This window comes from Tamandua tetradactyla, chromosome 7 (assembly GCF_023851605.1).
Source record: "Tamandua tetradactyla isolate mTamTet1 chromosome 7, mTamTet1.pri, whole genome shotgun sequence".
NCBI lineage: Eukaryota > Metazoa > Chordata > Mammalia > Pilosa > Myrmecophagidae > Tamandua > Tamandua tetradactyla.
Window position 1 is genome coordinate 26,154,454 of NC_135333.1, and position 22,777 is coordinate 26,177,230.

General features: G+C 38.4%; 1 long non-coding RNA gene across 1 annotated transcript in view; it reads right to left on the minus strand.

The window, feature by feature from the left end:
• Positions 1-216: 216 nt before the first annotated feature.
• LOC143689543 (uncharacterized) overlaps positions 217-22,777 on the minus strand; it is a 114,492-nt gene continuing 91,931 nt past the window's right edge. Inside the window, exons 2-3 of the long non-coding RNA XR_013178824.1 lie at positions 2,647-2,770; positions 217-532 (exon numbers count right to left, since the gene is read on the minus strand). This is a non-coding gene — a long non-coding RNA (uncharacterized LOC143689543). The remainder of the gene's footprint in view (positions 533-2,646; positions 2,771-22,777) is intronic.

The window sequence follows — 22,777 nt, forward strand, 5'->3', positions numbered from 1 at the left end:
GTTGAGGAGTTAAACAGATTTGGAGTGAGATCTCACCCCACCCCCACTATTTAGCTGGGTGATGTGGGCAAACTGCTTAATGGTTCTGAGCTTTATATCTTCATCTATAAAATAAAAATCATACTGTGCCTTTCAGATTCATTAACATTACTGATTATGACTATGTATGTATAGGGCTCAGCCTTGTGCCTGGCACACAGTGGGCACTAAATAAAATTGTGGCTACTGCAATCTTTATTATTACTCTGAAAGTCCACTAAGGTAGAGGGGAGTAGAGCAGGAATTCAAAGTCACATTCTTGTGACTTTCCTGGGTGTGTCCATTTGATGTTTGCATCTGAGAAATTTTACACCGATAGCTTTCCTGTGTGGTTTCTCTGAGGAAATGGCCATGCTTCCTTAGCATTAGCCACATTGCTGGGTGCTGGAGTCCAGGATTTGAGCCTCAAATGCCCAATGATGGCTTAATCTGAAGACTTCTAGTGTCAACTTCCTAGTCCTTTCTCTCCAGGCACTTCAAAAGAGCAGTGAATCTAAAATTAAATAAATGAAACCATGTTGGAAGGTCTCTGAGTTATCATGCGTACCTTAAGAAAAAATCACACCCTAATTAGAAAAAAAAAACAACAAAAAACAGTGTGAGATTCTGGCTGAAGCCCCCTACGTGGACTTTCCTTGGTCTATATGAGAAGATGTTCAAAGCCAAGTGAAGATTATGGGAATTTGATAGGGGTTGGTGATCTCATCTTGGATTGCCTTGCCCATTCCCATATTTGGGAAAAACCACCATCTCCTGAAAAGCTGAAGACACGGACCTGAAATCTCTTCTTTTTGGGATATTAGACTTCATCTCATAGCCTCTTTGGTTTATAGGGAGAATTAGAAATAAAGATTCAGGAGACACTAGAATGGAATCTCCATGTGAGCAAAGATGCTTATTGTACACTGTTGAATCCCTAGAACATGGAGCAGTATTGAATGAATGAGTGAATGAAAATGGACTGTAAATATGCTTGAATTCCGGCCCCACCTCTTATTAGCTGGAAGATCAAATGAGCTTGGTTCTTATGTTAATTTTCTATGCTGCATAATAAATTACTCCAAATTTAGAAGCTTAAAACAACACAAATGTATTATAATCATACAGTGTCCATAGGTCAGGGATCTGGGAACAGGTTAGTGAGCCCTCTGCTCTGAGTTTCACTGGGTTGAAATCAAGATCTTGTCCAAGGCTGCAATTCTTATCTGAGGTTCAAGATCCTCTTCCATGTTCATGGATTGTTGGCAGAATTCATTTCCTTGTGGTTATAGGATTAAGATCCCCATTTTTCTGCTGGCTATTGACCATGGGTCACTCTTAGCTTCCTAGAGTGGCTATGGGCCACTGTCAGATGTTTCTCACTAAGTAAAAGTCGGAGGAAACTCACAACATGATCCTTTGCTTTCTCCCAGGCCAGCAGGAGTGTGCCTTTCTGACTTCTTTAGTTTGTGACTTGACACCCCTCTTTTGATTAGGTCAGGCCCACCCAGGACAATCTCTCTTTTGATTAACTCAACTCAGGGGGACCTTAATTACACCTGCAAAAACTCTTTTGCCGTATGATATAATCACAAGAGCAATACCCTATCATATCCACAGGTCTTCCCCTCACTCCAGGGGAGGGGATTATATGAGAGCAGAGGTCACTAAGGGTCATTATAGAATTTTGCTTCTGATTATCTGCTTATCTTAGTTCCTTAACTGTTGAAGGAGTATAATAAATAGTGCCTACTTTATAATACTGTTAGGTGGATTATATGGTAAGATAGAATTAAAAGCCTATCTTGGAATAAGTGCTCAGTAAACACTAGTGTTATTTTTATTGCTATAGGATTCTGTTGTGAGTCTGCAGGATGTGACCCACACTCTGTACTTTGAGACTAGTTGGATTCAGAGACCCAAAAGTTATTCCATTCAAGTACGTCCTCTGACAGTAGCACCATTTCTCAGAGTTTTTCCACCTTCCAGACAGAAGAGCGTAAACACCTACTGTTGAGTGGTGGTGTGACATACACTGAAGGAACCAGCCACTGCTTCAAAATTCCTGGAGGTCTTATGTTAAACTTTAAACTTGAAGTAAATTTAGCTTTCAGTTCCAAAATATATGCCTCTTTTTAATAATAAAAGTTTTTTTTTTAACTCTCTGGAAAAATATTTGAAGAAAGTTGATGCTCCAGGAAGGTATATCAAATTTGTCCTGGTATTACTTGAATCTTCTGATGCTTCAATATATATACACATCTCTGTTGAGAAGTGCAACCCTAGATTAGAAGTCTCTCTACCTTTCTACTTCCTCAATAACGAAGCAAAATTGTATTGTGATCAGGAAAAACATTTGCCCATATTCTCTAATATATGTAAAATTATTGATTGACTATATGCATGTTCTACAGTGTTGTATGTTAAATACATGATAAAACATATCAAAAATATGTTTTTTATGAATTTTTGAAAGAATGAAATGAAAAGTAAATATGAATAGAAGTTCTAATATTTTTCTCCCTGGGCCATAAGTGGGTCATTTTTGAGAACCCCTGAGTGTGGAAACTTGTTTTGGAGACCACTCATCTAGAGCACGCAAGGTTAGATTTGCTGGCCATCACCTACCTTCCTGTTCCCAGCCCATTCTTCTTAGGGATGTGCTTTGGGATGAGGCAAAGGCAGAACAGAGTGGGGGCGGGGCGTGGGGGTCTTATTCTCTTCTCATCTTTCCCGGCCCTAGGAGCAAAACCTTAGGGGAGAAGGAGAAAAGGCATAATGAAACCCTGTTCTCTCCGTCTCTCAGTCTTTTCATCTCTTTCTTTCTCGCTCTTGTTCTATTTTCTTTTTCTGGTTTTTGCTTTGCAGGGTAAAAAGAATCCAGAGTGAAGACAGGGGAGGGATCTAACATTTGTGGGACAATTCCTTTGTATCAATCTCTGCGCTGGTGCTTTCAAAATATTATCGTGTTCAATTCTTGCAACAGGCCTGTTACATAACTACCAGAGTCCCTGTATTACACATGGTTGGAACGGAGGACCAGAGAGTATAGAAAACTGAGCCCAGCACTACACAGCAAGAGTCAGGATTTGAACTTCTTCTTTTTGATTCCAGTATGAATTTTAACCATACTGGAGATCTTGTTAGACATTTGCATGCTGCCAAAGAAGGTATATGTGTGCATTTTGGGGTGGGTTGGATTAAGTGGTATAAATTATATTAATCCTTTAAGAACAGAGAGGAGCTGGAGGTATTGAAGATGCTCCACTCTGCCCCAGTATAGTTAGGCTAAGACTGAGTCAAAAGACTATCATGCTGAAAGGGTCTTCAGATGTTATCTAGACGGGGGATCAAAAAAATTATGACTTTTAGGCCAAATCTGATCAGTTACCTGTTTTATAAATAAAATTTTATTGGAACAGAGCCATGCTCATTCATTTATATGTAGTCTATGGCTGCCTTCAGGTGACAACAACAGAGTTAAGTACTTTTTACAGGACCCTATGGCCCACAAAGCCTAAAATCTTTACTAATTGACCCTTTACAGGAAGTGTGCTAACCCCTGATCACTACAGTCTAATGGCATTCAAGTTACTTTGATCATACACTCCTATTAGTAGAAAAAAATTAAACCCACATCCCTTGACCTATATATGTATATTTGTTTATTTATAAATTATTCAAATGCGCTCCTCTTTAATCTATTTTATCCATGATAAAACATTTGTCCCCAAAACAAAAATTTTTTAATGAGTTGAAGGGGGTGCAAGGGTAGTTCAGTGGTAGAATTCTCACCCGCCATGTGGGAAACTCTTGTTCAATCCCTGGCCCATGCACTTCCCCAAAAACAAACAAACAAGCAAACAAAAAAAAGAAAAAAACAAATGAAAATTCAACAAATGGCGCTACAATAACGGGATACTCACATGGAAAAAGAATGAAATGTAATCCACACCATACAGCATACAAAAAAAAAAAGAGTTGAAATTAAATATAAATGATAGTATTTTTCTAGCACCCTTCTCTGGTCTTGGCAATTTGGACACGACCTCGACAGTGATTGCTGTAGAGGAGCTGTAAGATGTTCTACATATGATAAAAGAAGTATTTCCAATAATACAGATTTGAATTCTGGGAAACCCTAAATTTCTTACATTTGCATAACAGATTCCACTTGAAAGAGTATTTTGCTGCTAAAAATAGTTTTAGAATAGATAGACTCATGCTTATAATCTCATGGAGTAACTTGGATTGGACTTTCTCTCCCACTGTAAACTACTAGAAAACAGTACAAAATACATCAAACAACTCTTTGTGTTTTTTCTGTTTTTTGTTTTTTTTTTTTGCATGGGCAGACACCAGGAATCGAACCTGCATGGCAGGCGAGAATTCTGCCACTGTGCCGCCATTGCACCGCCCTACAAAAAACAACTCTCTTCAGATATTGGACAACAGACAATGCCAGACTATGATTCCTGAGAGAAGCGGATAAAAGTTATGAACCATACCTTCGCATTGTCATTCTGCTCAGGAACACTACCCTGACTGTTGCATGGTGCTGCTGCTGAGAAGAAGAGTTAAACATCTAATGTTCGTGGAGGCTGTGATAGTTTTACTTATGGAGCAGAGATCCAGAGAGGAGGGGACTATGTAAAGAGAGAGCACTCCTGAAATGCTCATCAGTATCCATTCATGTCCACTGTTGCATGCAATGCCATGGATATATACGACAAACTCTATGAGGTTGGGCAAAGAATGACTGGTAAGCTATAAGCTGAAGAATTCCCAGCATTCACGTAAGGATGGAGACATTTGAGTTGTGACCAGCCACAGAGAAGAGTTCTTTGGATATCCAGAGTATTCAGTAGAGACATGGAAGGGGCATTCCTTACTGAAAAACTAAAGTAACCCTAGGGTAAAGGCTACTCAAGATCTGCCCTGACACAATTTTAAAACAAGCCTCAAAAGAATGCATCAAAGCTAGAAGTAAACTCATCTGTTTGCCAGAAAACATCAACATTCTTTAAAGGAAGATGATAAAATCTGATTTAAAAAAAAATCTTATATACCAAGATGCAGAAAAATGGGATTGGGAGAAGAATAAACCAATAGAAACAGACCTGGAAATGACAGAGATGATGGCACTATCAGACAAGGACTTGAAAAAAAGCTATTATAAATATGCTCAAAGGTTTAAAGAAAATAGGAATATAATAAGGAGAGGAAGAAATAAAAATGATCCAAATGAATCATCAACTGAAAGAAAAAATACAATATATATAATGAAAAAATTCACTGGAAGGGATCATAATGCAGGAAAATAAAATTAGGCACTGCAGAAAAATAAAATGAACTTGAAAACACCGCAATAGAAACTATCTAAACTGCATCAAAAAAGAGGGGGAAAGACTGAAAAGTAATGAATAGAGCCTCAGTGACATGTGCCTCTTGACATTGTGAAACAAAATCAAATGGTATAGCAACAGAGTCCCAGTAGACAGGAGTAGGGACAGAAAAAATATTTGATGAGATAATTATTTAAAATTTTCCAAACTTGTTGCAAAGTATAAACCCACATGTCCAAGAAGCTTAACAAATCCAAAGCAGTGTAAGAACAAAGAAAACCAGCCCTAGGTATGACCTAACAAAATCTTAAAAACATCCAGAGGAAAAGACACATCATGCACAGGGGAAAAAAGATAAAATGACAGAAACAAAGCAAAGCAGAAGGCAATGGCATTTCAGCTTTAATGCACTAGAGGGAACAAACTGTACCCAAAACCCTCCAAATAAACCGTATCAATGTAGAATTTCATACCCCATGAAATAACCTTGAAATATGAAAAAAATAAAGATATTTTTCTTAAGTCAAAAGCTGAGAGAGAATTTGTCACTACACTATACTACAAGATTTATTACAAGAAGTTATTCAGGCTGAAGAAAATGTTGCCAGATGATGGAAAAAAGAGCTTCAGGAATGGTAAATATGTGAGTAAATCCAAAAGGCTTTTGCCTTTCTTTAAAAAGTTCTTAAAAAGTAATTGACTATATAGAACAAAATTAATAACAATATATTGTGGAATTTATAGCGCAGGTAGAATAAAATATATGACAACTATAATACAAAGTATCGGAAGGAGATATAAAAGTATAATGTTATAATGTTCTTAAATTACATGTGAAGTAGTATATTATTTGAAAGTAGATTGTAATAGGTTAAAGATTCATATTGTAGAGCCACTGAAAAAATGAAAAAAGTTATCTCTAATAATCCACCACTGGATAGAACCAATAGGAAATAGATAGATAGATAGATAGATACATAGATTAATAGGAATTGACTCATGTGATCATGTGAGCTAATTGTCAAATCTGAACTCTGCAGGGCAAGCCACAAGCTGGAACCTTTGAAAAAGGTAATTTTGAAATCTGTATGTCCAAACTCTGTAGGGCAGGCTGAAGCTGGAAACTACAATGAAGGTGAGATTGTATTCCTCAGGAGAAGCTAGCTGGCTGAAGAAGAAACAGAAATTCTAACGGCTGACATCCTCAGTTTTGCTTTAATCCTCCTAGTTGATTAGATAAGGATGATGCCCTCAAGGCTGAGGTCAATCTCCTTTGTTGCTTATAGATGAAATTAGTTATAGATGCAATCAAGTGACTATAGATGCTAATCCATCTATGAAATACCCTCACAGTAATAATCAGGCCAGTACTTACTTGACCAAACAACAGGACATCATAACCTAGCCAAGCCGACACATGAAATTAGCCATCACAATACTCAATCCAACAGAAGGAAAAAAATGGAGAAAAATAGGAACAAAGACAGATGAGAAAAATGAAAAACAAATAGCAAGATGATAGAGTAAAAATCAGCCATATTGCTAACATTAAATATAAATGGTCTAAACACTTTAATGAAAAGACAAAGATTGTCAGAATGGAGAAAAGGAACAAGGTTAAATTATATGCTTTCTACAAGAAATTAACTTTAAATATAAATGTAGAGAAAAATTACAAGTGAAAGGATAAAAATTTAAAGAGAAAAATTAAAAGTGAAAGGATAAAAATGCTGTGCCATGTAAACACTAAGCATAAGAAAGCTGGGGTGGTTATAATTAATATCAGTAAAAGTTGACTTCAGAGAAAGTATGTTATCAAGAATATAGGGGCAGAGTTCATAATAGTAAAAGGGTAAGTTCTCAGAAGACATAACAATCTTAATTGTTTATATACTTAGTCATAGTGCTTCAAAATACTTGAAGTAAAAACTGATGAAGCTGAGAAGAAAATTGACAAAACTTCAATTATAGCTGGAGTTCCTCTCTCAGTAATCAGTAGACCAACTAGACAGAAAATCGAAGGATATAGAATATCTGAACATCACTATCAGCCATTGACCTCACTGACATTTATAGAATATTCCATCCATCAATAGCAAAATACACATTCTTTTTATGTGCACATGGAAATATTCACCAATATTCATCTTGACTCAAGATAGGCATGAGTCAAGTCTCTGACCATAAGGGAATTAAATGAGAATTCAGCAGCACAAAGATATATAGAATACCCCTAAGTATTTGGAAAATACACAATGTACTTCTAAATAACTTATGGGTCAAAGAAGAAATCACTTGAAAAATTAAAAAAAAAACTTTGTATTAAATGAAATTGAAAGCACAACACACCAAATTTGTAGGAAGGACTTAAAGCAATGCTCAAAGGGAAACTTGTAGCTTATATTATAAAACTGATTAGTTCCGGGACCCCATTTTCTGGTGAGAAAACTGAGGCCAATAAAGGTTGAGGGACTTACACAAGGTTACAGGCTGGTAAGGGCAAGAGTTCAATAAGATTCTTCTGGATTGATTTCTCTTTCTCTTTCTCTTTCAGTGTCTCTCTTTATTGTTTCCTTTGGAAGTTGCTAAGTGGTTTCAGCACAATATGTCCAGACATTGTTTTGTCATCTTGCTTGCTGCTGTACCTAACCCTCAGTAATTATTCTTTATGGTTATTAATAAACATCTTGGGAGAAGGCAGAATGTGTGGTATAAAGCAGATGTGGAAAAAGAGGCAGACAAGTAGTATGGAAGAGGTAGCCAGTGTTATGCCAAGGGAAAATGGCTGTGAACATCTGTGAAACTCCTACCCTGTGCCAGGCACCACAGAAATTGATTTCATAGCAACTCTGATGTGGTTAAGTAACATACCATGTAACTATTGGCTGTTGGATATGAATTTAGGTCTGAACAAATCTAAAAACCTATGCTTAAGGCTGCGTAAATCATTGCTCTTGTTATTTTGCTTGCACTCAGTTCAGTCTGATTTCAGAACTCTTATTCATGTGTACTCCACTTTAAGGTGGGGACCAAGCACTACTACATTTTTCCTTAATTGATGTTTAATTGGACTTTACTGGTTTTTATCTCCAACTGTGTGTTATGGGTCTTTGCTACCAGGAACCTACCCTCCCTATGCATTACCAATACTGCTTACTGTAAGTCAAAGTTTCCACACTCCATTTCAGTAAGAACTTTTCTTTTATTAAGAAGTAATCTTTTTCCTTTTGGGAGCTGCCAAAGAGGCTGTGATCTCAATTAGGAAAGGATTTTCATGTTTGAAGTTAAAGCTAATCAGTGCTGCCCAAGAGGATTAGTGGGCAGGGGCACTGTGAGAAAGTCCAGCCTGCTGGACATGTGCAGGCTGACCTATCTGCCCATCTGCAACAGCAAAAATGTGTGTGCATCTGGGTCACTTACCTGAGAAGCCAGGCATCCTCAGGTGATGGGCTGAGGTCCTGTCCTTTTCCCCTTGTAAATAGTACATCCTTTTATTTCTGATGTCTCATAGGACATGAAAAAGGTAAAATACTTTCTTGGAGGGCTTTTCTACTAATATTCTGATCCCCTTACATGGACTTTTAGTTGGAGAGAGAGAAAAGCATAGTGGTTAAAGTGAGGTCTCTGGAGCCATGCCATGAACCTTTTAGTGCTTCAGTTTTCTCATTTATGAATGGGCAGAATAATAGTCTTCTCATAGGGTTTTTGTGAGAATTAAGTGAGTTAATAGCTAAAACACACATAGAAAAGCACTGTCAACTCATATTTTTCTGTACAACCTTCATTAGGGGTATTTGTTGAGTGGGGCAATTGCTCCATCCCCTGCTGTACTGGTCAGAAATCTTGGTTGCAAGTGATAGAAACTGAACTCAAACTGGCTTAGGCAAAAATGGATGCTCAAAGGTAGGCTAGCTTCAGTCATGCCTTCTTTAGAATAGCATCTAACGTTTGCAAATATGAGTTAATAATGCTGGTAAAACCGAGTGAGCAGCTTCATTCAGAGATTAAAAAAAATATTGCGGAAACATATATATGCAACTTAGAACTTCATATTTTAACTGCTTTCGAGTGTGTAATTCTGTGGTGTTAATTACATGCAGAATACTGTGCTACCATCACCACCATCCATTACCAAAACTTTTTCATCACCTGTCATGGTTAGGGACAGGTGTCAACTTGGCCAAGTTGTGGTATCTGTTTATCTGATTGGGCAAACACTGGCCTGTCTGTTGCAATGAGGACATTTCATAGGATTAGGTCATGATCACGTCAGCTACATCCAAAGCTGATTCCATTTGTAATCAGCCAAAGGGGAGTGTCTTCTGCAATTAGTGATGCTAAATCTAATCATGGGAAGCCTTTTAAGGAGGACTCAGAGGAGACACGTTCCATTCCTGCTTTGGCTGGTGAGCCTCTCCTGTGGAGTTCATCCAGGCCATCCATCGGAGCATCGGCTTTGCAGCCTGCCCTGTGGATTTTGGACTCGGCGTTCCTACGGTCACGTGAGACACTTTTATAAATTTTATATTTTCAAGTGGTCCCTGTTGATTCTGTTTCTCTAGAGAACCCTAACTGATACATCACCCTAAACAACCTCTGAACCTATTAAGCAATAGATTTTGTAAGGACTTACATCTAAGAAGACTCAATGTTTTCTGAGATATAGTTCTTTTTTGGGAAAAAAAAATGCTTTCCTTGTGTTAAGGCCTATTTTGAAACTTAAAAAAAAATCCTCTGCTATTATTCATTCATTCATTCATTTAACAGATATTTACCAAGTACCAAGTATATATCACTATGTTTAAGACACAGGGGATAGAGCACTAACAAACCAGATAAATCCCTGGCCTCATGGAGCTTATATTTTAATGTAGGTAGGAGGAGAGAGAGACCATCAATAAAATGAATGAGTAAATAGAATATGCTAAAAGGAGATTCATACTGTGGAGAAAAACAAAGTAAGGATGGAGGTGGAAGGATGATGGGACTTCTTCCACATGGAAGTTTATATTTAAAAAATGTACTCATGGGATGGGATGTGTAAAAGGGGCTATGTTTATAGACCAGAAAAAACTTTAATGCTTAGAAACTGAGGACAGTTACTCTTCTCGAGAGGGAGACCTGTAGTATTAGTAAGGGCCTTGGGCTTTTAAGTATTTCACCATTAGCCTTCAATAGTAGCTGCTCTGAGGACGCTAATGATCCTAAGCTTTTCCAGTTAATGATGTGTCAGAGCCAAGGGGTATGCACAGAGAGGTTGTGGGGGTCCGGGTGAGAGGGTACGAGGGTGACACTCACATGTCATTGCCCCTAGTGTGGTGTGATATGCCGAGGGGGAGCCAGCTCCTGTGACATGCATGAGATGATGGGTTCTCATCTTGCATTTAAGACCCAGGAGCTGGACCTTGAACTCTCTGAGAACTGTTCTATGAAGACATCAGCTTAATGTGCTGCTGAGACAGGAAGGGCAGTGTTTAGGGTCATTAAGACTATGGTAGAAGCAAGGCAGAAAGCACCATTTGGCTCTTGAATAAATATCCCTATTCCCAACAGCATGATTCAGGTACTGAAATGCCACCAGGAACAGAAAACAACAGGAAGGTATTAATTGGATCTTTTCTAGAAGGTAACGTTATAGTGACCAAGAGAGGCACCACTCCTCCATATCCAGATAGCTGTGCAGGTAGGTGGGCTCAGGCGCACTCTTGAATCAGTTGTCTGTCCTCTCTGTACATCTATCTGTCTGTAGGTCTCCCTTTTGCTGCATGTTTATCTGAGCATGTTCATCCCAAGAGTCAGATTGGAGTAGGATGCCTTGGCTCACATCTGAGCCACTGGTTCAGCATCTTACCTCAACTCTATCATGGTGTGTTCGGCTTATGGGAAACTCTGGATGAAGTGAAACTTTTGACAACCATTCTGCAATTGTTTCTCCAGTGTAAGCACAAGGGGTGGTTGTTGGGTCAGGGTTTGCACAAACCTGCATGTTTCTCCCTTTGCTGCTAAGAGATTGGGGGTAGAGACATAACCTACAGGAAGGGACTAGTGATAGAATGAAGTTTTGGAGTCAGGCAGAAATGCATTCAGTGCTTTCTTCTCTGGGAGTTACTTAATCTGAATCTCCTTTTCTATATAATGGGAGTGTGCTGGTTTGAAGCTGTTATGTATTTCAGAAAAAGCCATGTCCTTTTTACTGATTCACTCTTAGAGGGGCAGCTATGTTTTTGTTAATGCTGATTCAGTATTGTGGGGTGGAAACTTTGGGTTGTTTTCATGGAGATTACACACCTAGTTGTGGGTGGAACATTTTGATTGGATTATTTCCATGGAGATGTGACAAACCCAATTGTGGGTATGACCTTTTGATTAGATGGAGATGTGATTCTACCCACTCAAGGTGGGTCTGGACTAGCTTACTGGAGTCCTTTAAAACGGGAAACATTTTGGAAAAAACACAGTTTCTTCAGAGCCAACAGAGATGCAGACATTTGAAGATGCTTGGAGTGCCGACAGAGAGATCACATGCCTAGACACAGACATTTGGAGATGCAGAGCCCAGTATCATCACCATATGCCTTCCCAGGAGATGCTAAGTAAGCCAGGACCCAGAGTTGTGTCCCAGAGGAGCTAAATGAAAGCCCAAAGATGCTTAGAGAGGAAACCACTGGCATCAGAAGCCAGAAGCAGTGGAACCAGTAACAAGGACCAACAGATACCAGCCACATGCCTTCCCATGTGACAGACATCAGCCTTTCTTGAGTCAAGGTATCTTTATCTGGATACCTTAGTTTGGATATTTTTATGGATTTAGAACTGTAAACTTGAAACTTAATGAATTCCTTTTTCAAACACTGTTCCATTTCTGGTATATTGCATTCCTGTAGCATTTAACAAACTAAAACAGAGCAATATGACTTGGTTGGTAGGCCAGTTGTATTGTGATTGAAATCTATATATATATGAAAACAGACATAGCATAGAACAATGCATATCCATGCATTTGCTCACAAGAACTATAACAAGAGTAATAATAATAATAACAGCAATGGCATTATTACTATTATGAAGCTTTGAGGTATGTTCTAGCTTGCTAGCTGCTGGAATGCAACATACCAGAGACAGATTGGCTTTTAATAAAAGGGGATTTATTTCATTAGTTCTTTAGAGGAAAGGCAGCTAACTTTCATCTGAGGTTCTTTCTTACGTGGGAAGGCTCAGGGTGGTCTCTGCTGGCCTTCTCTCCAGGCCTCTGGGTTCCAACAACTTTCCCTGGGGTGATTTCTTTCTGCACCTCCAAAGGTCTGGGCTGAGCTGCAAGTGCTGAGATGAGGTATGCTGAGCTGCTTGGGCTATACTACATTGCACTCTTTCATTTAAGCACCAGCCAATTAAGTCAAACATCATTCACTGCAGCAGGCACGCCTCCTAGCCAACTGCAAATGTAATGAGCAACAGATGAAGTTCACATACCATTGGCTCATGTCCACAGCAACAGAACTAGGTGCCTTCACCTGGCCAAGTTGACAACTGAATCTAACTACCACAAGGTATAACCAAGGACAGTACTTGTGTCTCCTCCCGCACACCCCTCTTAAACACAGATACTGGTTTGGATCACCCAGATGTAACTCACGGAGGCACTTGTTAGGCACCCTGGAGTAGTGGGAGGAGCACCAGATTTAGAATCACAAAGACTGAATTCAAATGCCTGCCAACTCTGCCACAGACTGATTTTGTAACCCTGGGAAAACAAGTTGGTTCTTAAAAATTTTATATTATAAATTCCCAATACAGACAAATATTTAGAATATAGTTATAAAGTTTAAGGAATAATAAGCAAAGACCCAGTGCTCCCATCCAGACAAGTACCAATACCTCTGAAGAAGCTGCCTTCTCCCTCTGTACCCCCTGTCGGACCCCTGACCCCCACTGATTTCCTGATTTATAAATTTATCATTTCTTCCAATCCAGCTTCTTAATTTCTCTGAGACTTCATTTCATTATGTATAAAAATCTCTGTAACAATGAACCCAATCTCGTATGCTTGCTCAGGAGATCAGGCTGAGTCTTTTATGTGGACAGTAGGATGCAGATGCCTATTATTATGAATCCCTTTTTAAAATATCTGCCATTGTATGTTACTACAGACTGGAGATTAGATACCCACTCACTGCTTTTTGCAACAAGGCCCCCTAGTTTCAGTAGTCAACTGCATTTTCTTTTCCTGCTCCACATCTCATTGTCAGCTTGGCAACCCCTTTAAATGTCATCTCATCTGTTGTGGACTGAGAAACCAGATAAGTCAAACTCTTTAAATGGGGTATCTGAAATTAACTGGCTCTCAGAATACTGAGGGAATTCTGCCTTTAAGCAAAGAAAGTAAGAACTTCACTGCCTGACTTAGAGGTATTTGCTTCTTGTTTCAGAGGCCTTTTGTTTATTCCTTGGATTGGGCTGTTTGCAGGTTCCCAATATTGAGTCATTCATACATTATTATCCCATTTACTCATGCAGCAAACATTTATTATACTTAAAAATTTTTAGAATAGTTTTAGATTCACAAAAAGGTTGCAAAGATAATACAGAGGGTTATTATATACCCCAAGCCCACTTTTCCCTATTATTAAAATTTTGATGTGTTGGTCACAATTAATGAATAAATGTTGACACATTATTATTAACTAAAGCTCATACTTTATTCAGCTTTCCTCTATATTTTTCTAATGGCCTTTTCTGTTATAAGATCCCATCCAAGATACCCTCTTATATTTAGCCATTATGTCTCCTTGGGCTCCTTGTGGCTGTGACAGACAGTTTCTCAGACTTTCTTTGTTTTTGATGACCTTGACAGTTTTGAGGAGTATTTGTCAATTTCCTTCAATTGAGATTTGTCTGATTTTTTTCTTCATGATTAGACTGGAGTTAATGGTTTTGGGAAGAAAGATCACCGAGGTAAAGTGCCATTCGATCATGTATCGAGAGAGCATACAGTCAACATGACATTATTATTGATGCTAACCTTAACCATTCTTGTGTACCTTGACCACTGAGCTGGTGTTTGTCAGGTGTCTTCATTGAAAAGTTACTCTTTTTATCCCCTTTCCATACTGTACTCTTTGGAAGGAAGTCCATGCATGCCCACAACGTAAGAACTGAAGAGTTATGCTCTACCTTCTTGATGATGGGGGGTCATTATTTGGAATTCTTTGGCATGGTAGATTTGTCTAGGTTCCTCCTACTTGTTTATTTCGTCAATCATTTATTTATATCATTATGGATTATAGATATTTATTTTATAATTTGACTTATAATCAAATACAACTTTATTTTGTTGCTCAAATCATTCCAGTTTTGGCCATTGGGAACTCTCTCAGTTGGCTCCTATGTCCCTTTGACATAGCCTCATCATTTTGTATTTTTTTGAGAACTTCCTACTTTCAGGCACTATAAGATGCTCCAGGCTCATTTTGTATATTTCCTATCTCCATCCTAGAATCAGATATTTCTCCAGGGAGTTCTGGCTTCTTTATTGGAGAATGGTACTAGAAACAAGATCTGGGAACTAGGTGTGCTTGTTGCTATTGGGGTATTGTGCTTCTAAGCATTCCAGCTGACTGAGCAAGAAATGCCTGTGTGTACTCTAACCTGTGAATTTACACATACCTGTATCTATAGATTGATATTCATCTGTGTCTATATTTAGCTAAATATAAGCTCATACTGATGTCTGCAACTCTAATCCAGCATTACATGCATCATTCTAGTTTGCTTGTCTACAACCTCCCCTCTACCAATAAAAAACCTGGCTCCCACCATCCACCATCCTATATACTTCATTATTTAGTATTAGGTTACATGTATAGTGATTTCGAAATTGTTAACCTGTATCCCTGTAGGAAACAACTTGATGAACTAGAGTAGAATGCTTACATACAGTTTCTTTTGCTTTTAGTGGATTTTACAGAATCCACTCACCAAAGTTACTTAGGTCAGCACCTTTTCTGCCAACCCCTTTCAGAGAGGTAACTTTATGCATTTTTAATGCAGTTAGATTATTTTGTCACAGTCTGCATTCTTTCCTGAAATCCCCTGACCTCCTAAATGATGTTTTAGAAATTTGCATAAGTTAAATTTCATTCTTTCTGCTGTAAAGTTCTACGGATTTTGACGAATGTGTGGTCTCATTTATCTGCAGTACAGTCATACTGAATAGTTTTGCCACCTAGAAATTCCCTGTGCTTCAGCTATTCAAACCCCATCCTCTTGACAGTCACTGACCAGTTCAACGTCTCTATAATTTTGCCTTTTTCAGAGTAACATGTAATTGCAATCATATAGTATATATATATATATATATATATATATATGTATATATAACTTTTTCAGATTGGCCTCTTTCACCCAGCACTTAAGATCCATTATGTCTTTGCATGGCTTAGTAGTTCATTCCTTTATTTTTAGAAATCATTCCATTCTACATATGCAATCAGTAATTCTTTTTTTTTTATTAATTAAAAAAACAATTAACAAAACAATTAGAAATCATGCAATCAGTAATTCTTAATATCATCACATAGATGTATGATCATCATTTCTTAGTACATTTGCATCGATTTAGAAAAAGAAATAGCAAGACAACAGAAAAAGAAATAAAATGATAATATAGAGAAAAAATAAAAATAAAAAATACAAAAAATATATATAAAAAAACAAACAAACAAACAAAAAAACTATAGCTCAGATGCAGCTTCATTCAGTGTTTTAACATAATTACATTACAATTAGGTAGTATTGTGCTGTCCATTTTTTTTTTATGGTATATAATTTTTTAAAACATTTTTTATTGTGAAAATATATATACAAAAAAGCAATAAATTTCCAAGTACATTTTAACAAGTAGTTATAGAACAAATTTTTTTTTGGAAAACTTTTAGCAGGAAAATTTTATTTTTACAAACAAACAGCTGGAGTTATTAATTGATTATAGGAACAAAATAGCCCAATATTCAACTCAATGCTGAATTGGAGCAGGCCACTTGGAGATACATGATTTTGTGATTTTTAAAATTTTAGAGTTTCTTTTGTACTGTCCATTTTTGAGTTTTTGTATCTAGTCCTGTTGCACAGTCTGTATCCCTTCAGCTCCAATTACCCATTATCTTACCCTGTTTCTAACTCCTGATGGTCTCTGTTACCAATGACATATTCCAAGTTTATTCTCTAATGTCGGTTCACATCAGTGGGACCATACAGTATTTGTCCTTTAGTTTTTGGCGAGACTCACTCAGCATAATGTTCTCTAGGTCCATCCATGTTATTACATGCTTCATAAGTTTATTTTGTCTTACAGCTGCATAATATTCCATCGTATGTATATACCACAGTTTGTTTAGCCACTCGTCTGTTGATGGACATTTTGGCTGTTTCCATCTCTTTGCAACTGTAAATAATGCTGCTATAAACATTGGTGTACAAATGTCAGTTTGTGTCTTTGCCCTTAAGTCCTTTGAGTAGATAACCCAGCAATGGTATTGCTGGGTTGTATGGCAATTCTATATTCAGCTTTTTGAGGAACCGCCAAACTGCCTTCCACAGTGGTTGCGCCATTTGACATTCCCACCAACAGTGGATAAGTGTGCCTCTTTCTCCACATCCTCTCCAGCACTTGTCATTTTTTGTTTTGTTGATAATGGCCATTCTGGTGGGTGTGAGATGATATCTCATTGTGGTTTTGATTTGCATTTCTCTAATGGCCAGGGACATTGAGCATCTCTTCATGTGCCTTTTGGCCATTTGTATTTCCTCTTCTGGTAGGTGTCTGTTCAAGTCTTTTTCCCATTTTGTAATTGGGTTGGCTGTCTTTTTGTTGTTGAGTTGAACAATCTCTTTATAAATTCTGGATTCTAGACCTTTATCTAATATGTCGTTTCCAAATATTGTCTCCCATTGTGTAGGCTGTCTTTCTACTTTCTTGATGAAGTTCTTCAATGCACAAAAGTGTTTAATTTTGAGGAGCTCCCATTTCTTTCTTTCTTTCTTCAGTGCTCTTGCTTTAGGTTTAAGGTCCATAAAACCGCCTCCAATTGAGAGTTTCATAAGATATCTCCCTACATTTTCCTCTAACTGTTTTATGGTCTTAGACCTAATGTTTAGATCTTTGATCCATTTTAAGTTAACTTTTGTATAGGGTGTGAGATACGGGTCCTCTTTCATTCTTTTGCATGTGGATATCCAGTTCTCTAGGCACCATTTATTGAAGAGACTGTTCTGTCCCAAGTGAACTAGCTTGACTGCCTTATCAAAGATCAAATGTCCATAGATGAGAGGGTCTATATCTGAGCCCTCTATTCGATTCCATTGGTCGATATATCTATCTTTATGCCAGTACCATGCTGTTTTGACCACTGTGGCTTCATAATATACCTTAAAGTCCGGCAGCTTGAGACCTCCAGCTTCGTTTTTTTTCCTCAAGATGTTTTTAGCAATTCGGGGCAACCTGCCCTTCCAGATAAATTTGCTTATTGGTTTTTCTATTTCTGAAAAATAAGTTGTTGGGATTTTGATTGATATTGCATTGAATCTTTAAATCAATTTAGGTAGAATTGACATCTTAACTATATTTAGTCTTCCAATCCATGAACACGGTATGCCCTTCCATCTATTTAGGTCTTCTGTGATTTCTTTTAACAGTTTTTTTGTAGTTTTCTTTGTATAGGTCTTTTGTCTCTTTAGTTAAATTTATTCCTAAGTACTTTATTCTTTTACTTGCAATTGTAAATGGAATTCGTTTCTTGATTTCCCCCTCAGCTTGTTCATTGCTAGTGTATAGAAACGCTGCAGATTTTTGAATGTTGATCTTGTAACCTGCTACTTTGCTGGACACATTTATTAGTTCTAGTAGTTTTGCTGTGAATTTTTCCGGGTTTTCGACGTATAGTATCATATCGTCTGCAAACAGTGATAGTTTTACTTCTTCCTTTCCAATTTTGATGCCTTGTATTTCTTTTTCTTGTCTAATTGCTCTGGCTAGAACCTCCAACACAATGTTGAATAATAGCGGTGATAATGGACATCCTTGTCTTGTTCCTGATCTTAGGGGGAAAGTTTTCAATTTTTCCCCATTGAGGATGATATTAGCTGTGGGTTTTTCATATATTCCCTCTATCATTTTAAGGAAGTTCCCTTGTATTCCTATCTTTTGAAGTGTTTTCAACAGGAAAGGATGTTGAATCTTGTCAAATGCCTTCTCTGCATCAATTGAGATGATCGTGTGATTTTTCTGCTTTGATTTGTTGATATGATGTATTACATTAATTGATTTTCTTATGTTGAACCATCCTTGCATACCTGGGATGAATCCTACTTGGTCATGATGTATAATTCTTTTAATGTGTTGCTGGATTTGATTTGCTAGAATTTTGTTGAGGATTTTTGCATCTATATTCATTAGAGAGATTGGCCTGTAGTTTTATTTTTCTGTAATATCTTTGCCTGGTTTTGGTATGAGGGTGATGTTGGCTTCATAGAATGAATTAGGTAGCTTTCTCTCCACTTCGATTTTTTTGAAGATTTTGAGCAGAGTTGGTACTAATTCTTTCTGGAATGTTTGGTAGAATTCACATGTGAAGCCATCTGGTCCTGGACTTTTCTTTTTGGGAAGCTTTTGAATGACTGATTCAATTTCTTTACTTGTGATTGGTTTGTTGAGGTCATCTATTTCTTCTTGAGTCAAAGTTGGTTGTTCATGCCTTTCTAGGAACTTGTCCATTTCATCTACATTGTTGTATTTATTAGCGTAAAGTTGTTCATAGTATCCTGTTATTACCTCCTTTATTTCTGTGAGGTCAGTGGTTATGTCTCCCCTTCCATTTCTGATCTTATTTATTTGCGTCCTCTCTCTTCTTCTTTTTGTCAGTCTTGCTAAGGGCCCATCAATCTTGTTGACTTTCTCATAGAACCAACTTCTGGTCTTATTGATTTTCTCTATTGTTTTCATGTTCTCAATTTCATTTATTTCTGCTCTAATCTTTGTTATTTCTTTCCTTTTACTTGCTTTGGGGTCAGTTTGCTGTTCTTTCGCCAGTTCTTCCAAGTGGACAGTTAATTCCTGAATTTTTGCCTTTTCTTCTTTTCTGATATAGGCATTTAGGGCAATAAATTTCCCTCTTAGCTCTGCCTTTGCTGCATCCCATAGGTTTTGATATGTTGTGTTTTCATTTTCATTCGCCTCGAGATATTTACTAATTTCTCTTGTAATTTCTTCCTTGAACCACTTGTTGTTTAAGAGTGTGTTGTTGAGCCTCCATGTATTTGTGAATTTTCTGGCACTCTGCCTATTATTGATTTCCAACTGCATTCCTTTATGATCCGAGAAAGTGTTGTGTATGATTTCAATCTTTTTAAATTTGTTGAGACTTGCTTTGTGACCCAGCATATGGTCTATCTTCGAGAATGATCCATGAGCACTTGAGAAAAAGGTGTATCCTGCTGTTGTGGGTGTAATGTCCTATAAATGTCTGTTAAGTCTAGCTCATTTATTGTAATATTCAAATTCTCTGTTTCTTTATTGATCCTCTGTCTAGATGTTCTGTCCATTGATGAGAGTGGGGAATTGAAGTCTCCAACTATTATGGTAGATGCGTCTATTTCCCTTTTCAGTAATTGCAGTGTATTTCTCACATATTTTGGGGCTTTCTGATTTGGTGCATAAATATTTATGATTGTTATGTCTTCTTGTTGAATTGTTCCTTTTGTTAGTAGATAGTGTCCTTCTTTGTCTCTTTTAACTGTTTTACATTTGAAGTCTAATTTGTTGGATATTAGTATAGCCACTCCTGCTCTTTTCTGGTTGTTATTTGCATGAAATATCTTTTCCCAACCTTTCACTTTCAACCTATGTTTATCTTTGGGTCTAAGATGTGTTTCCTGTAGACAGCCTATAGAAGGATCCTGTTTTTCAATCCATTCTGCCTGTCTATGTCTTTTGATTGGGGAATTCAGTCCATTAACATTTAGTGTTATTACTCTTTGGGTAATACTTTCCTCTACCAATTTGCCTTTTGTATTATATATATCATATCTGATTTTCCTTCTTTCTATACTCTTATCCATACCTCTCTCTTCTGTCTTTTTGTATCTGACTCTAGTGCTCCCTCTAGTATTTCTTGCAGAGCTGTTCTCTTGGTCACAGATTCTCTCAGTGACTTTTTATCTGAGAATGTTTTAATTTCTCCTTCATTTTTGAAGGACAATTTTGCTGGATATAGGAGTCTTGGTTGGCAGTTTTTCTCTTTTAGTAACTTAAATATATCATCCCACTGTCTTCTAGCTTCCATGGTTTCTGTTGAGAAATCTACACATAGTCTTATTGGGTTTCCCTTGTATGTGATGGATTGTTTTTGTCTTGCTGCTTTCAAGATCCTCTCTTTCTCTTTGACCTCTGACATTCTAACTAGTAAGTGTCTTGGAGAACACCTATTTGGATCTATTCTCTTGGGGTGCGCTGCACTTCTTGGATCTGTAATTTTAAGTCTTTCATAAGAGTTGGGAAATTTTCGGTGATAATTTCTTCCATTAGTTTTTCTCCTCCTTTTCCCTTCTCTTCTCCTTCTGGGACACCCACAACACGTATATTTGTGTGCTTCATATTATCATTCAATTTCCTGAGCCCCTGCTCAAATTTTTCCATTCTTTTCCCTATAGTTTCTGTTTCTTTTTGGATTTCAGATGTTCCATCCTCCAGTTCACTAATTCTATTCTCTGTCTCTTTAAATCTACCATTGTAGGTTTCCATTGTTTTTTTCGTCTCTTCTACTGTGTTTTTCAATCCCATAAATTCTGTGATTTGTTTTTTCAGACTTTCCATTTCTTCTTTTTGTAGATCCCATGCCTTCTTTATGCCCTCCCTCAATTTATTGATTTGGTTTTTGAAGAGGTTTTCCATTTCTGTTCGTATATTCAGAATTAGTTGTCTCAGCTCCTGTATCTCTTTTGAGCTATTGGTTTGTTCCTTTGACTGGGCCATATCTTCAATTCTCCTGGTGTGATTTTTTATTTTTTGCTGGCGTCTGGGCATTTAATCAGATTTCCCTGAGTGTGGGACCCAGCAGGTTGAAAGACTTTCCTGTGAAGTCTCTGGGCTCTGTTTTTCTTATCCTGCCCAGTATGTGGTGCTTGTCTGTCTGCAGATCCCACCAGCAAAAGATGTGGCTCCTTTAACTTTGGAAGACTCTCGCTGCTGGGTGTGTGGTGGAGACAGAGGAAAGGTTTTAGGTTGGTTTTAATGTCTTCAAATTGTGAAGTCCTGGGATCTGAATTCCTTGAGAGAGGGATTCCACCTGAGTTGCGTTTCACCCCTCCCGTGGGGAAGGTTCAGGTGGTAGAGAGCCCTGAAAGCAGCCTGTTTCTGCGTTTGGGGCAGTTGTAACTTATGTAATCCTAGCACTGAGTCCAGAGGCAATGAAGCCTCCATAGAAACAGCCACAGAAGGCTCTGTTTCACCCCCTTTCCTCTTTTTCAGTTAGCCCAATCGGTGACTTCTGCCTTGATCCATTTTGCCTGAGCTGAGGGCCTATTTTTAGTAGTCAGAAGTTGTTCCTTAATGCCACTCTTGGTGTTAGGTTGGTCTCAGTCTCTACTACTGTTGGAGACTCTTTCCTTTCCCTCCGGGAAGTTGCCTGTGGGGAAGGGTCGCCAGCTGCTGCAGCTTGGGGAACTGCTGTTCCAATGCTCCCAGCCGGCCTGGGAAGCCACGTGTGTGGAAGGGGCTGTGGTCGCCGGCCACCACAGCTAGGGGGACTGCTGTTCCGAGGCTACCAGCCGGCCCGGGAAGCCGCGCATGGGGGAGGGTCACCGGCTGCCACAGCTTGGGGAACCGCCGATCCAAAGCTCCCAGCCGGCCCGGGAAGCTGCGTGTGGGTGGGCCACCGCGGCTTGGGGAACCACCAATCCAAGGTTCCCACCTGGCCTGGGAAGCCGCGTGTGTGGAAGGGGCTCCAGTCACAGCGGCTTGGGGAACCCGATCCAAAGCTCCCAGCCAGCCCGGGAAGGAGGGAGGGAGGGGCTCCAGCCGCCAGCCACCGTGGCCCGGGGAAGCATGCGCCTCTCGGGGACCTCACTGCAGTGGATTCTCTTAGCCGGTCCAGCCGTTCTGGAATGGGGTATGCTGTGTGTCTGGTCTCTGTCGTGGCTCCAGTAGCTGTTCTGTACTGTTTCTAGTTCTTTAGTAGTTGTTCTGGAGGAGGAACTAAGACCTGCGTGCCTTACTAAGCTGCCATCTTCTCCGGAAGTAGTTCATTCCTTTTTATCACAGAATAGTATTCCATTGTATGGATGTAACACAGCTTATTTATGCATTCGCCTATTAAAAACCATCTTGGCTGCTTTCAGTTTTGACAGTTATGAATAAAGCTGCT